This window comes from Arvicanthis niloticus, chromosome 1 (genome assembly GCF_011762505.2).
Source record: "Arvicanthis niloticus isolate mArvNil1 chromosome 1, mArvNil1.pat.X, whole genome shotgun sequence".
NCBI classification, from domain to species: domain Eukaryota; kingdom Metazoa; phylum Chordata; class Mammalia; order Rodentia; family Muridae; genus Arvicanthis; species Arvicanthis niloticus.
The window spans coordinates 159735926-159747990 of NC_047658.1; the positions used below are offsets into that span (position 1 = coordinate 159735926).

Below are 12065 nucleotides of genomic sequence, written 5' to 3' on the forward strand. Positions count from 1 at the left end.
AGTTTTGCCAAAAGTAAAATGATCTATAATGTAGGATTAGAGAAAATACGGTAATTATCGGCCAGCCGGAAACAGCAAGCAGCCCTTTCTTTCCTCCTTAATGAACAGGGTGATCTTGGTACTCTATTTGCCACCATGCTTCTTGTGGCCTGTTCCCACCTGTCATGGGCAGAGACTTCCTGATTCTAATCACGAAGCACATTTTTGAATCTGCAATGTACACCGGATTTCCAGCCCTACTGGTGGGCTTCGAGAAGGCTCAGTGGGTGGTCATTGTTCGCCTCTCACCCAACTGGGGAGCTACAAAAGTTTCAGTCTTTGCCGGGGCTAGCCTGGGGACATTTGAGGAGGAGGTTGGAGGGAAGGGCCCCTCCCCCCACATTTTCTTCCTGTGTTTTCAGTGCGTTACAGATATTTAATACGTAAAACCTTCCTTAAGTTCTACCGCTACTGCTGGGTTTTACAAGAGAGGTCCCCTGATGGGTTATGAGGCAATGTTTTCATCTTGCTGACAGCAGACCTGGAGGGATGAGGCACATACGATGCGCTTTATGGGTAGGAAGGGGGCCGTGAAACAGCTTGCGTGAAGATGTTGTTGTTAATAACTCGCAGCTCAGTTTGCAGAATAAATCTTACCATGTGTTTGAAAACAGGAGCTGGGGGGCGCGCATGTGTTTTGGGGGGGTCATTACTTGATCATACAGCTTTCACGGCACTTTCCTCTCCTTTAATGTGGGTGTTTGCCTCCAGGAGATACTGGGGCCATTTGCCTCTGTCTTTTCTTTGCACCTGCTTTCTCTCCATCACATGTCACCTCTCAGTTGCCCCTTTCTGCAATGGTCCACTGAGAAGATTCTGCTCGAGGCTACCTAGACAGCTCAAATACGTCTCTGCAGAATCTTCCCTAAATATGGTTCTGAACTTTATTAGATCAACCTTTAAAAACAAACAAAAAGGTATTATGACGCTTCAGCAAGCCCCAGCTGTTCACTATATAGCCCATGGTGGCCTCCAATTCACTATATGGCCTTGAACTCATGGCCCTTCTGCTAATCCCTCCTGAGTGCTGAGATTCGAAGTATGTACCACCATACCCCAGCTCAACAGACCTTAAACCTGACCTGAGTTAGGAATAGAAAAGGATTGCACTCATGCAGGCGTGCACTCTGTGTGTGTGTGTGTGTGTGTGTGTGTGTGTGTGTGTGTATACGAGTGCACAAGCAGGAGCACACATACACACTTGTGTATTTTTTCTTTAAGTCTCTTTTGGGGGGAGGGGTGCCTAATTTTAGTTTACTACTAAGCAGATCAACTTAGGATCAACCTGACTCCATCAAGTGGAAAATGAGCATCTTCACTCAAATTAATACTTGGGTTTCAGATAAAGAGCATCAGAGAGGGTGGGAAAAAACCCACCGACCTGGGAGTAGGCGACCTGGACAAGCCAATTAACCTTCCTAATCCAGCCTCCCTGGGGGTTGGAGATGATGGATATTTCCAACCTGGAGCAGGATTCAGTGAGAACTACTCTGGGTGATCATTCATGCAGGGTGCCTCCCTGCCCTCCCAGCTACATACCTGATAAAGGAGTATGGTCACATTGCTTAACTCTTAGCTGTGGGCACAGGCGCATATCTGTGAGACAGACAAAGGCGTGGAGAGAGACACTTCCCTTAGCATTTGCAAAAATACTTTTATCAGCACTGTAATTTAAAGTCAGAAGTACGCCAGTATTCGTGGGACGGAGGCAGTTTAATGCTATCCAATCTTTAAACTGCAGAGGTTATAAATATATCATTTTAGATTATTAATGATTTAAAGGCATTACGTTTTTTCAGGAGGGAATCCCATTCTCAATTTAAGAGCCTGGTCCTGAGCTGGGCAGTGGTGGCGCACGCCTTGAATCCCAGCACTTGGGAGGCAGAGGCCGGCGGATTTCTGAGTTCAAGGACAGCCAGGGCTACACAGAGAAACCCTGTCTCAAAATACCAAAAAAAAAAAAAAAAAAAAAAAGAGCCTGGTCCTGGTTCTCACTTTGAACTGGAGGTGTTTTACTCCGGCAGGTGGGAATATGTTTGGTGATGGTTTTGCTGACAGATAATGTAAACTTAAGAGCAGAAGAGAGTGTGACCAAGCCCCAGTGCTTAATGGGGATGGATGAGCTGCAGAGACCAAGGCAGCACTTGATCTGCTGAAAACGATTTTCCGTCTTGTAGAAATTATGGTTTTTCCAAAATGAGTCCTCAGGTTTCCATGTGGCTTCACCAATCCACAGAGCAGCAAAATGGGTCCAGAGCCTCAGAAAGGACACAGGTGCACCAGCCACAGGCATGCCGTTTACTAACTAGCAGAGGACAGAGCTGTGTAGAAACTTTGATGCTTGAAAAAAAATGTATGTGTGTGTGGGAGGCTTGGGGGAGGGAGAGAGAATGTGAGCATGTGTGAGTGTGTGTGTGTGTGTGTATGCATGCATGAGAGAGATATAGAGAGGGAATGAATTTGTGTGTGTGACTGTGTGTGACTGTGTGTGGTGTATGAGTGTGTGTGTGTTGTATGCTTGGGAGTCCACACATATGGAGCCCTGAGATCAACATTTGGTGTTTTCTTCAATTTCTCTCTACTTTATTTTTTGACCCCAAATCTCTCAGTGTACCAGGGAACGATGGTGTCAGCTAGACTAGCTATCTGAACCCTAGGATCCTCCTGTCTCTCCTTCCTCTAAGTGCTGTGGTCACAGGTGTGTACCTCTGCCTCTGTTTTATAGAGGAACTGGCAATCCAAATCCGGGGCCTCCTGCTGTGGCAGCAAGCACTTTGCCTGCTCTGCCATCTCTACAGCATGTCTTAGCCTTTCCTGAATAGGGCATCCATACCTGGGCATAGGTGGCACACGCCTTTAATTCCAGAACTTGGGAGGCAGAGGCAGAGGCAGAGAGGCAGAGAGGCAGAGAGGCAGAGAGGCAGAGAGGCAGAGAGGCAGAGAGGCAGAGAGGCAGAGAGGCAGAGAGGCAGAGAGGCAGAGAGGCAGAGAGGCAGAGAGGCAGAGAGGCAGAGAGGCAGAGAGGCAGAGAGGCAGAGAGGCAGAGAGGCAGAGAGGCAGAGAGGCAGAGAGGCAGAGAGGCAGAGAGGCAGAGAGGCAGAGAGGCAGAGAGGCAGAGAGGCAGAGAGGCAGAGAGGCAGAGAGGCAGAGAGGCAGAGAGGCAGAGAGGCAGAGAGGCAGAGAGGCAGAGGCAGGAGGATCTCTTCAAGTTGGAAACCAGTTTGGTCTACATAGTGAGTGTTAGAACAGCCAGGGCTATGTAGAGAGACCCTGTCCCAAAAACCAAACAAAGACAAATCAAAACAAAAACAGAAAGGGGTTGAGTTGTATGTAAGTTATGTGCATGCATAAGATGGACAAAAACATTTATTGTAGTGTTGCTGAGAAGAGAAAAAAAATTTAAAAATGCCTAAATATTTTTCATTGGAAACATAAATTAGGTCTTGTATAAATATCATTTATAAATATATATATATACATATGTAATATATAAACATTGGATTGATATTATCTTACAGTTATTAATATAAAGTGAGTTCCATATATTATTAACTAGAGGAGCGTGGTGGCGCATGCCTTTAATCTCAGCACTTAGGAGGCAGAGGCAGGAGGATCTCTGAGTTCGAGGCCAGCCTGTTCTACAGAGTGAGTTCCTGGACAGCCAGAAACCCTGTCTCAAAAACATGCATGTCAATGCCGACAAGCCTGAGGGAAAATCTAAAGTGCACAGTATGGTTGTTAGCAGTGGCTCTGGCTCTGTGACAAGATCGCAGGTCACGTATTCTGTTGTAATTAGGGAATACATTGTAACACTGTTCCTTTAAATAAAGCACCAGAGGAGTTAAGTGGATCATGGAGGGCCAAACAGTGAGACAGTGGTCACACCCCATGGAGTCCCTGACTCTGTTTTCAACTGGGATATGTTTTTGTTAGTGTGGAAATGGAAATGGAAATGAAAACCATTTGTGATTTTCTCTTTATTTTATGACTCGTCTGTGGATAGCAAGAGATAGGGTCTCTGCAGGGCGTCTCCTGTTAGTCCTCCTGCCAAACAGAAGCCAGATCTTACATTTTCTCTTTCACTTGCATCAAGATATTTTGTTCCAGGTTCTTAATAGTGAAACCTAGATACCTGAATCCCTTTCAGACCAAGGAGCACCCTCTAGAATAGGCTGTAAGGATGGACCCTTTAATATATCAAATGATAGTTAGTACTTACATTTAAAGGAGCCACGCATACCTCACTTCTTCCTTTCATGGGGATGAGGAGAATGCCTGTTAAAGTTTTAGCCTCCACATCTCTCCCTCTGCTGCAAATTTATTTTAACAAAGATGTGAATTTGAGTGTGTTATAGTGTATTTTGCTTTAGGAGGGAATGACATACATATTTTTGCACTCTCTTTTGTGTTTATCTTATCTCTTTCATCCCTCCCAAACTATTGAAATTACTTGAATAATCATATTAGCAAATCTAAGGAAGTTAATTTCATACCAATATATATATATATATTAAAAAAATAGTACAGTGTATATGTATCTGTGTGGTGTGTGTTTGGTGCATCTGTGTATGTATATGGTCTGTATGTACATGTGGTGTGTGTGGTGTGTGTGTGGTGTGTGGTGTGGTGTGTGTGTGGTGTGTGTGTGGTGTGTGTGTGGTGTGTGTGTGGTGTGTGTGTTGTATGTGTGTGCTGTGTGTGTTGTGTATGTTGTGTAGTGTGTGTGGTGTTGTATATGTGTGTTGTGTGTGTTGTGTATGATATGTGTTGTATGTATTGTGTGTGTGTTGTGTGTGGTGTTGTATGTGTGTGGTATGTATGTGTGTTATATGTGCTTATGGGCTGTGTGGGGTGTGGTGTGTGTATGGCATGCTGCAGATTGAACTCAGGCCTGGTACATGTTAGCTAGATGCTCCTACTGAACTCCATCTCCAGGCTCAGTAAACGTCTTCTGTAGCTGTCTTAGAGCCCTTCCCCCCACCCCCATTGGGTTCACAAATGCATTTGCTTATGTTATCTGCCAAGTACACCCTCTTCTTCCTGTTCTTGACCAAAGCTTTTTCATGTCATGGAATAGACCATGACCTGAATATCATTCTGTTTTCATGGACAGAATCAAGGTAGGTCTTTCAAAAAGATGCACTACAAGTGACTTGTACCCTGCTATTTGTATACCATGATGCTGTGGTTATCATGGTGACTACCAGGGACTTTTCCTCTTGATCGACAAGTTCCTATAAGATGATATTATGATCAATATCCTGTTTTCAATACATTTTAATGGTTTTATTATTTTAAAAAAGATTTATTATTCTCTCTCTTTCTCTCTCATTCCTCTCTCTCTCTCTCTCTCTCTCTCTCTCTCTCTCTCTCTCTCTCTCTCTCTCTCTGTGTGTGTGTGTGTGTGTGTGTGTCTAAATGTTCAGGTTTCTTTGGAAGCCAGAAGCCAGTGTTGAATCTCCTGTAGCTGGAGTTATGGGTGGTTGTGAGCACTCATAATATGTGTGCTGGGAACCGAACTTGGGTCCTCTGCAAGGGCACTATGTGCTTTTAACTTTTGAACTATTCCCCTCAACTTTTGAGTATTATATTCTAATTCGGCTAAACTTAAAGGAATTCTGTCGGTGAAATATATGGAATTAGAAAGATAAATAAATATTCCTCTTAGAATAGATGAGTTTGGAGCCAGTCGAAACCAGATAGCTTTGGAGACACGATTTCAGGATAGCAGGCATAAGTGCTGTCTGGAGCCTCTGCTTGTTCTAGATCTTGCTTCATGGGACTTACCTCCCATGGGAAGCTCCTGTTTTCTTTTCTTTTCTGACACTGACTGGTTGATTTTGTGTGTCTATACATGCGTGTGGAGATCTCAGCCTAGCTTGCAGGAGAGGATGTTCCTCTCTCACCATATGGGTTCTGGTTGTCAGGCTTGGCTGCCACCTTGGGTAACTCTGGCGCCTTAGCCTGCTGAGCTGTCCCATCAGCCAGGGCAGCTCTGCAATGCTCATCCAAGGCAACTGTGAAGCCTGAGGTGCCCATGGAGGTGACTAATGCCATTTTCATTAGGCCCTGAACTGTGTTTTAGGCGTCTTCCTGCAGGTCCTGCTCTGTGTAGAAACCTTGTTGGTTTTCCTCCTTCCCTTTCCCCCTTTGCTATCACTCTCTTCTCTCCCCTCTTGTTTGAAGGTAGCTCTCACTTTGTAGCCCAGACTTTCTCACAACTCACCATGCAGCCCAGGCCTGTGGTATCCTCCTGCCTCACGCTTATCTCTCTTCTGTAAATAACTATATGAAGGTGACTTTAAAATTGGCTCATGACTTGCCCTGCCCCTGGCTGAGTCAGGAGCTGGCTGTGGCTGCCACTCTGTTCATGCTTTTCAGATTTAAGTTACAGTCTATTTTTTGCCTGTTCTGGTTTGGAATGTTGTATTTTCATACACAAAACACGAATGGGTGAGGACATGGTGGTTGTAGATAATGAAAAGCATAAGGGGGGGGGCTGCTCTGTGTGTATCATGTTCCAGATTTGGCTTTACCACCACAGAGCCTGAGCCTCAGTATTCCCTTCTGTAAAAAGGGAACAGCAATAATTAAGCAAGCAGAAAAATCTTCACAGGGCATTCTACAAGCCAGCTCCTTCTCAAAGTACTTGATATGTGTTAAGTCCAAAATAATACTGGGAAATAAGTGCTGTTATTCTCATTTGACAGATAAGGAAACTGAGTCAGAGATTTATGAGGGAGTACACAGAGGAAAGCTAAGAAAAGAGTATTTAGGCAATAGCTGGTGGGGTGTGGCTTAGAATGGAGAATCTTAAGCAACTTCAAGTGACCTTGTCATCACTATAAAAATAATCTATCTTCAAAATAATTTATAGAAAAGCTATTGCTTATGAAAATTATTTAAAAACATGGCTGAAATTATTTCCAAGTAGGTCAAATTTTATCTGAGACAAACAGCCAGAAGATTAAAATTTTTTTCCATTTCTCTTTTCTTCTTGTAGCTACAAGTGTGCCTTTTGGTTTAAAGTGAAATCTATATCTCAGTCTAAATGCCATGAGCAAATCCAGTGTTGGCATCGGATGCACAGTCTTGCTTGGCTTGTTATGCATGTCAGGCAAGACCTGAATTTGATGCTGTGGAGAGTATATAAACACTCATAATCCTCTCAGCATGTGCTAAAATAATAGCAGATATGATAGTTTGATTTGCAAAACGAGTGTCCTGCCAAGTTCTACCAGGACCACTTTTGAACCAATTCAGAAAAGCAGGATTCAGCAATGATCAAAGTGTCTTGTCTCCTATTAATAGCTAAAGGAATTCCTGACTTGAAACCTGGCACATGGCTTCAGGCGTGTCCCTGCCAGATGAGCCTCTCCACCAGTCTCAGACACTGTCGCAGGTGTTCTTCTGCCTAAAGAGACCACAGGAAGTGAAGACAGATTGCATGGAGAGAAAGGCAGGGAAGGACTGCCTGCTTTGACTTACAAGCAGTAAGAAGGAGAAACCACTGAAGCAGCCAACACCTCTGCGTATCTCAGGCAGTATTTTAGAGACTCCGTGATTTGTAGGTGCAAGGACAATTTGTAAACCTGTACATTAGACTGTACGTAAGGCATTTATCAGCACCTGCCAGCCTGGTTTTTTGCAATTTATCTTTCCTTCTTCCATTGACACCACGAATATACTTTTTATTGTCGGTTGGTTTGTATTGTCCTAGAGTCTTCCGTACGTAGATTCAGAGCGTGTTCCTTGATGGAAGCGGCCCCTTTGCTCACTGTAACTACTTCCTTTGGAATAATTCCTTTGTGTCTGTCTTCTCTTTCTATCGCAAAACACCAGAAGATACATTCTTTATGAATAAAAAAGAGTTTTCTGTAGATGTAGACACTGCACACCCATGATCTGGAGGCCGTGGTGAGGGTCTTCTTGACTGCCTTGCGTCCTGGTAGAGAAGTGGAAAGGTTAGCCAATGCAGGAGAAGACCTCTGTAGGAAGCCGGCTCGCTTCATAGCAACTTGTTCTTGAGGGAATCACCTGGGGTCCCAGAAGGACTTAACTTAACTCCTTTGTGGGGAGTGTCCCCAATGACATAAGTGCCTCCCACTAAGTCCCTTCTCTTAAAGGGTCCACCACAAAACTGCCACACAGTCAATGACGACTAAGCCTTCAACACATGAAGCTGTGGAGGGCAAACCATGGCAACAACATTGACCCTTTAACTGTTTTAATTAAAGTGCCATTGAGAACATCCATGGTGTTGCCCCGCTGTCACCACCATCCTGGGCCAGAGCCTTTGTATCACTTCTGAGGGACACTTGGCATCCATGAGAGTCCAGACATACCCAACACACAGCCTGAAGGCCTCCCATGGCTGAGGACAGCGATGGATGGGTGTGACCCAGCACAAAACTGTAAACTAATGTAAAATGTTTATAAGATCTTTTTGGATTTGTTTTTTTTTTTCCCCTTCCCTTCTCCCTCTCCCTCTGGCCCCACTCACTCTAGCCCAAAGATTGATTATTTATTTATTTATTTATTTATTTATTTATTTATTATATGTATGTACACTGTAACTGTCTTCAGACACCCCATAAGAGGGCATCAGATGTCATTAAGGATGGTTGTGAGCCACCATGTAGTTGCTGGGATTTGAACTCATGACCTCTGGAAGAGTAGTCAGTGGTCTTACCCGCTGAGCCATCTCACCAGCCCTTGGATTTGATTTTTAGTAACTCAATGACGCAGTTCTTGAGAGTTAACTTGTAGACAACGAATGCCACATCACAAGGTCAGAAGGTTAAACACAAGTAAGTTCAGCAGTTGATTCTCATCCTCTGATCCTAGTATCTGAAAATCTCTATCCTGTTTTCTCCCTCTGTGGATTTGTCTGTTTTGTATGTTTAATGTAAATTGAGCTGTTTTTGTCTGATTTCCTATGTCACCCAATGATTTTAAGAGTCATCTCTGTTACTTATGTATCAATGCTTCCTGTATTGAATTGTATCACATTGAGTGGGTAGATAACGTGTTTGCGCATTCATCTTTTGATTGGCATTTTGGTTGTTGTTTTCTTTGGCTGTTGTAATAATGCTGCTATATGCACATTCATGTACAGAGTTTTTTCTTTTTCCTTGGGGTGTGTGTGTAGTGTGTGTGTCTCTCTGTGTGTATGTGAGTGTATGTGTGTGTATGTATATGTGTGTATATGTATGTGTGTGTGGTATGTGATGTGTGTGTATGTATATGCATACATGTATATGTGTGTATGTATATGTGTGTATATGTATGTGTGTGTGGTATGTGATGTGTGTGTATGTATATGCATACATGTATATGTGTGTGTACATGCATACATGTGCAGGTATGGATAAAGGCTAGAGGTTTTTTTTCAGTTCCCACCTTTGTTATTGAGACAGGGCATCCTACTGAGTCTGGAACTCATGGATTCAGCTAGGCTGGCTGGCCAGAAAACCCCAAGAATCCTCCTCTTGCTGCCTCCATAGTGTTGGAATTACAGAGACGTTGCTATCTCCAGACTTTTGTGTTGGTGCTAGAAATCTAAACAAGTCCTCATAGTTGGATGTTGTGGTGGTTTGAATGAGAATAGTCCACAGTTAGTGGAACTGTTTGGAAAGCATTAGAAGGTGTGGCCTTGTTGGAGTGAGTGTGTTACTGAAGAGTGGGCTTTGAGGTTTCAGAAGCACAATCCAGGTCCAGTGGTTCTCTTTCTGCCTGCTGCCTACAGAGCAGGATGTAAAGCTCTCACTACTGCCCCAGCGCCATGCCTGCCTGTTTCCCAGCGCAGTGATGATAGACTAATGCTCTAAAACTGTAAATCAGCCCCAAATTTAATAATTCCTTTTTATAAGAGTTGCCAAGGTTATGGTGTCTCTTCTGAGCAGTAGAGCACTGACTGAGACACAGGGAAAGCACTTCATCTGCAGACCTGTCTCCCAGCACCCTGTGAACACATTTCCAGTTAGGCGTCAGTTCTTCTGACTGTGCATCATGGAGTGGATTAATTAATAAGCCGTATGCTAACTCTGTTTAATTTACTGAGGAACCTCCTGATTGCTTCCTAAACTGCTGCTCCATTTAAATCCCTTCCACCAATGCTCACGCTCATTATATTTCTTTATTGTTATTTCTATGGCTGTTCCAGTGTCTTTAGAGTAGTATTCCTCTGTAGTTTTTATGTGTATCTCACAGGTGACTAATGCCGTTGAGCTTCTTGTCATGTGCTCATTGGCAGTTTACATCTTCATTAGAGAAGGGTTTATCCAAGTCTATCATTCATTTTTATGTAGATTACTTATATTTTTGCTGTAGAACTGTAGGTGTACTTTCTAAATTCTGGATACCACACTCTTATGCCAATATGTGATTTTATCAGTATTTCCCCCATATACTTTGGGTTTTCTTTTAGTGTAATGATTTTGAAGTTCACCTGTGTGGCCAGTATGAAAAATCTAAGCCTTTTGGTTCAAGGATTAAGAGCACAGTTGCTCTGCCAAAGAACTTTAGTTTTATTTCTAGCATCCCTGTCAGGTAGCCTACAACTGCCTGTGACTCCATCTGCAGGGGATCTGATGCCATCTTCTGGCTTCTGTGAGAATCACACTCCTGTGCACATAACTCACACACACACACACACACACACACACACACACACAACTTTAAAAGATCAGATCTTTTTAATGTTGAGTGGTATGCTGTTTGATTGATAGTACAATCATCTGCCCATAGACCCCATAGGCTCTTTCCAGTTTGCAGCTGTTCAAATAAAGCTGGTTAAGAACATTCCTTTGCTTGGCTTCACCTGACATGACATAGACTCCATTGTGAGCAGATATCAAGTCCAGTGATAATTTACCCCATTAGAAGCATAGAGGAATGATCACTTTTTAGATGAAGCTTCTTTGAGCCCTTTTCTGGCATCTTTGAATAAAACACAATAACGTGGTCCTTCTAGGCACTCAAAGCACAGTTGCTTTTCCATCAGTTTTTGGGATCAGAATCATATATATATAGACACACATATACATACATATATACACACATATACATACATACATACACACACACATATATATATTTGCATGAAAGTATTATCACGGAAGATGTAGTACAAGGTGACTGAGACTACAAAGCCACAGAAATCCAAGCTGGAAGGGACCACGGAAATCATTTAACTATTATTATGGAAAAGAAAGTCAGAGGCCAGTCAGATGTTTCAGTGGCTGAGAGCACTTGCCACTAAGCTGAACTGATCCTCAGAACCCACATGGTGGAATGAGAGAGCTGACTCCTGAAAGTTATGCGCTCTCTCTCTCTCTCTCTCTCTCTCTCTCTCTCTCTCTCTCAATGTAAAATGAATAAATAAATAAATAAATAAATAAATAAATAAATGGTCTGAGAAAGGAGACTGGATTGTCCAAAAGCTAAAGACTTTACGTCACCAAAGACGTTATGTAGATCAGGGACAAGGTCTATGCCGTGAGGGTAATTTGAAGTCCTTCAGTCCCACAGGCTCTGCTGGGGCCGAGCCAGCGCTGTCCACTTGTGGTGGTGTGGCATTCATAGGGAGCTCTGCTTCCTCCGAGGTTATCCCTCTTAGTCCCCTGACAGCCCTGTGAAGTAGGTAGGGATTAAGTAGGGAGTAGCAGCCTGGGGTCCTCTGCTGGGCCTGGAATGTCCAGGCTCAGTGCCAGGCCTCCAGACTGTTCCTACATGAGTGTGCTTCCTCCTCCCTTTCCTTTTGAACCCACTGCCCTTTCTGTGCCCACTGCCATCCCCTTAGTTCAGGCCTCCCAGCTTCTTTTGTTGACCAGGACTGAGTGCCAAGACTCCTGCAAATGTGTGTGTGTGTGTGTGTGTGTGTGTGCGTTCACATATACATACACACATACACAGACATACCATGCACACACATACATACACACTCACACATAAACACACAACACATATACATACACATACTTACACATCATACACAAACACACATACTGCACACACTCACACAC

The 12065-nt window shown here is 43.5% G+C and overlaps 1 protein-coding gene and 1 pseudogene across 1 annotated transcript in view; both read left to right on the forward strand.

Moving 5' to 3' along the window:
- The window catches only part of Rbm20 (RNA binding motif protein 20), a 187801-nt gene that overhangs the window by 4949 nt on the left and 170787 nt on the right, over window positions 1-12065 (forward strand). The gene's annotated exons all lie outside the window — the stretch shown is intronic.
- Window positions 165-12065, forward strand: part of LOC117706540 (large ribosomal subunit protein uL6 pseudogene) — a 76341-nt pseudogene continuing 64440 nt past the window's right edge.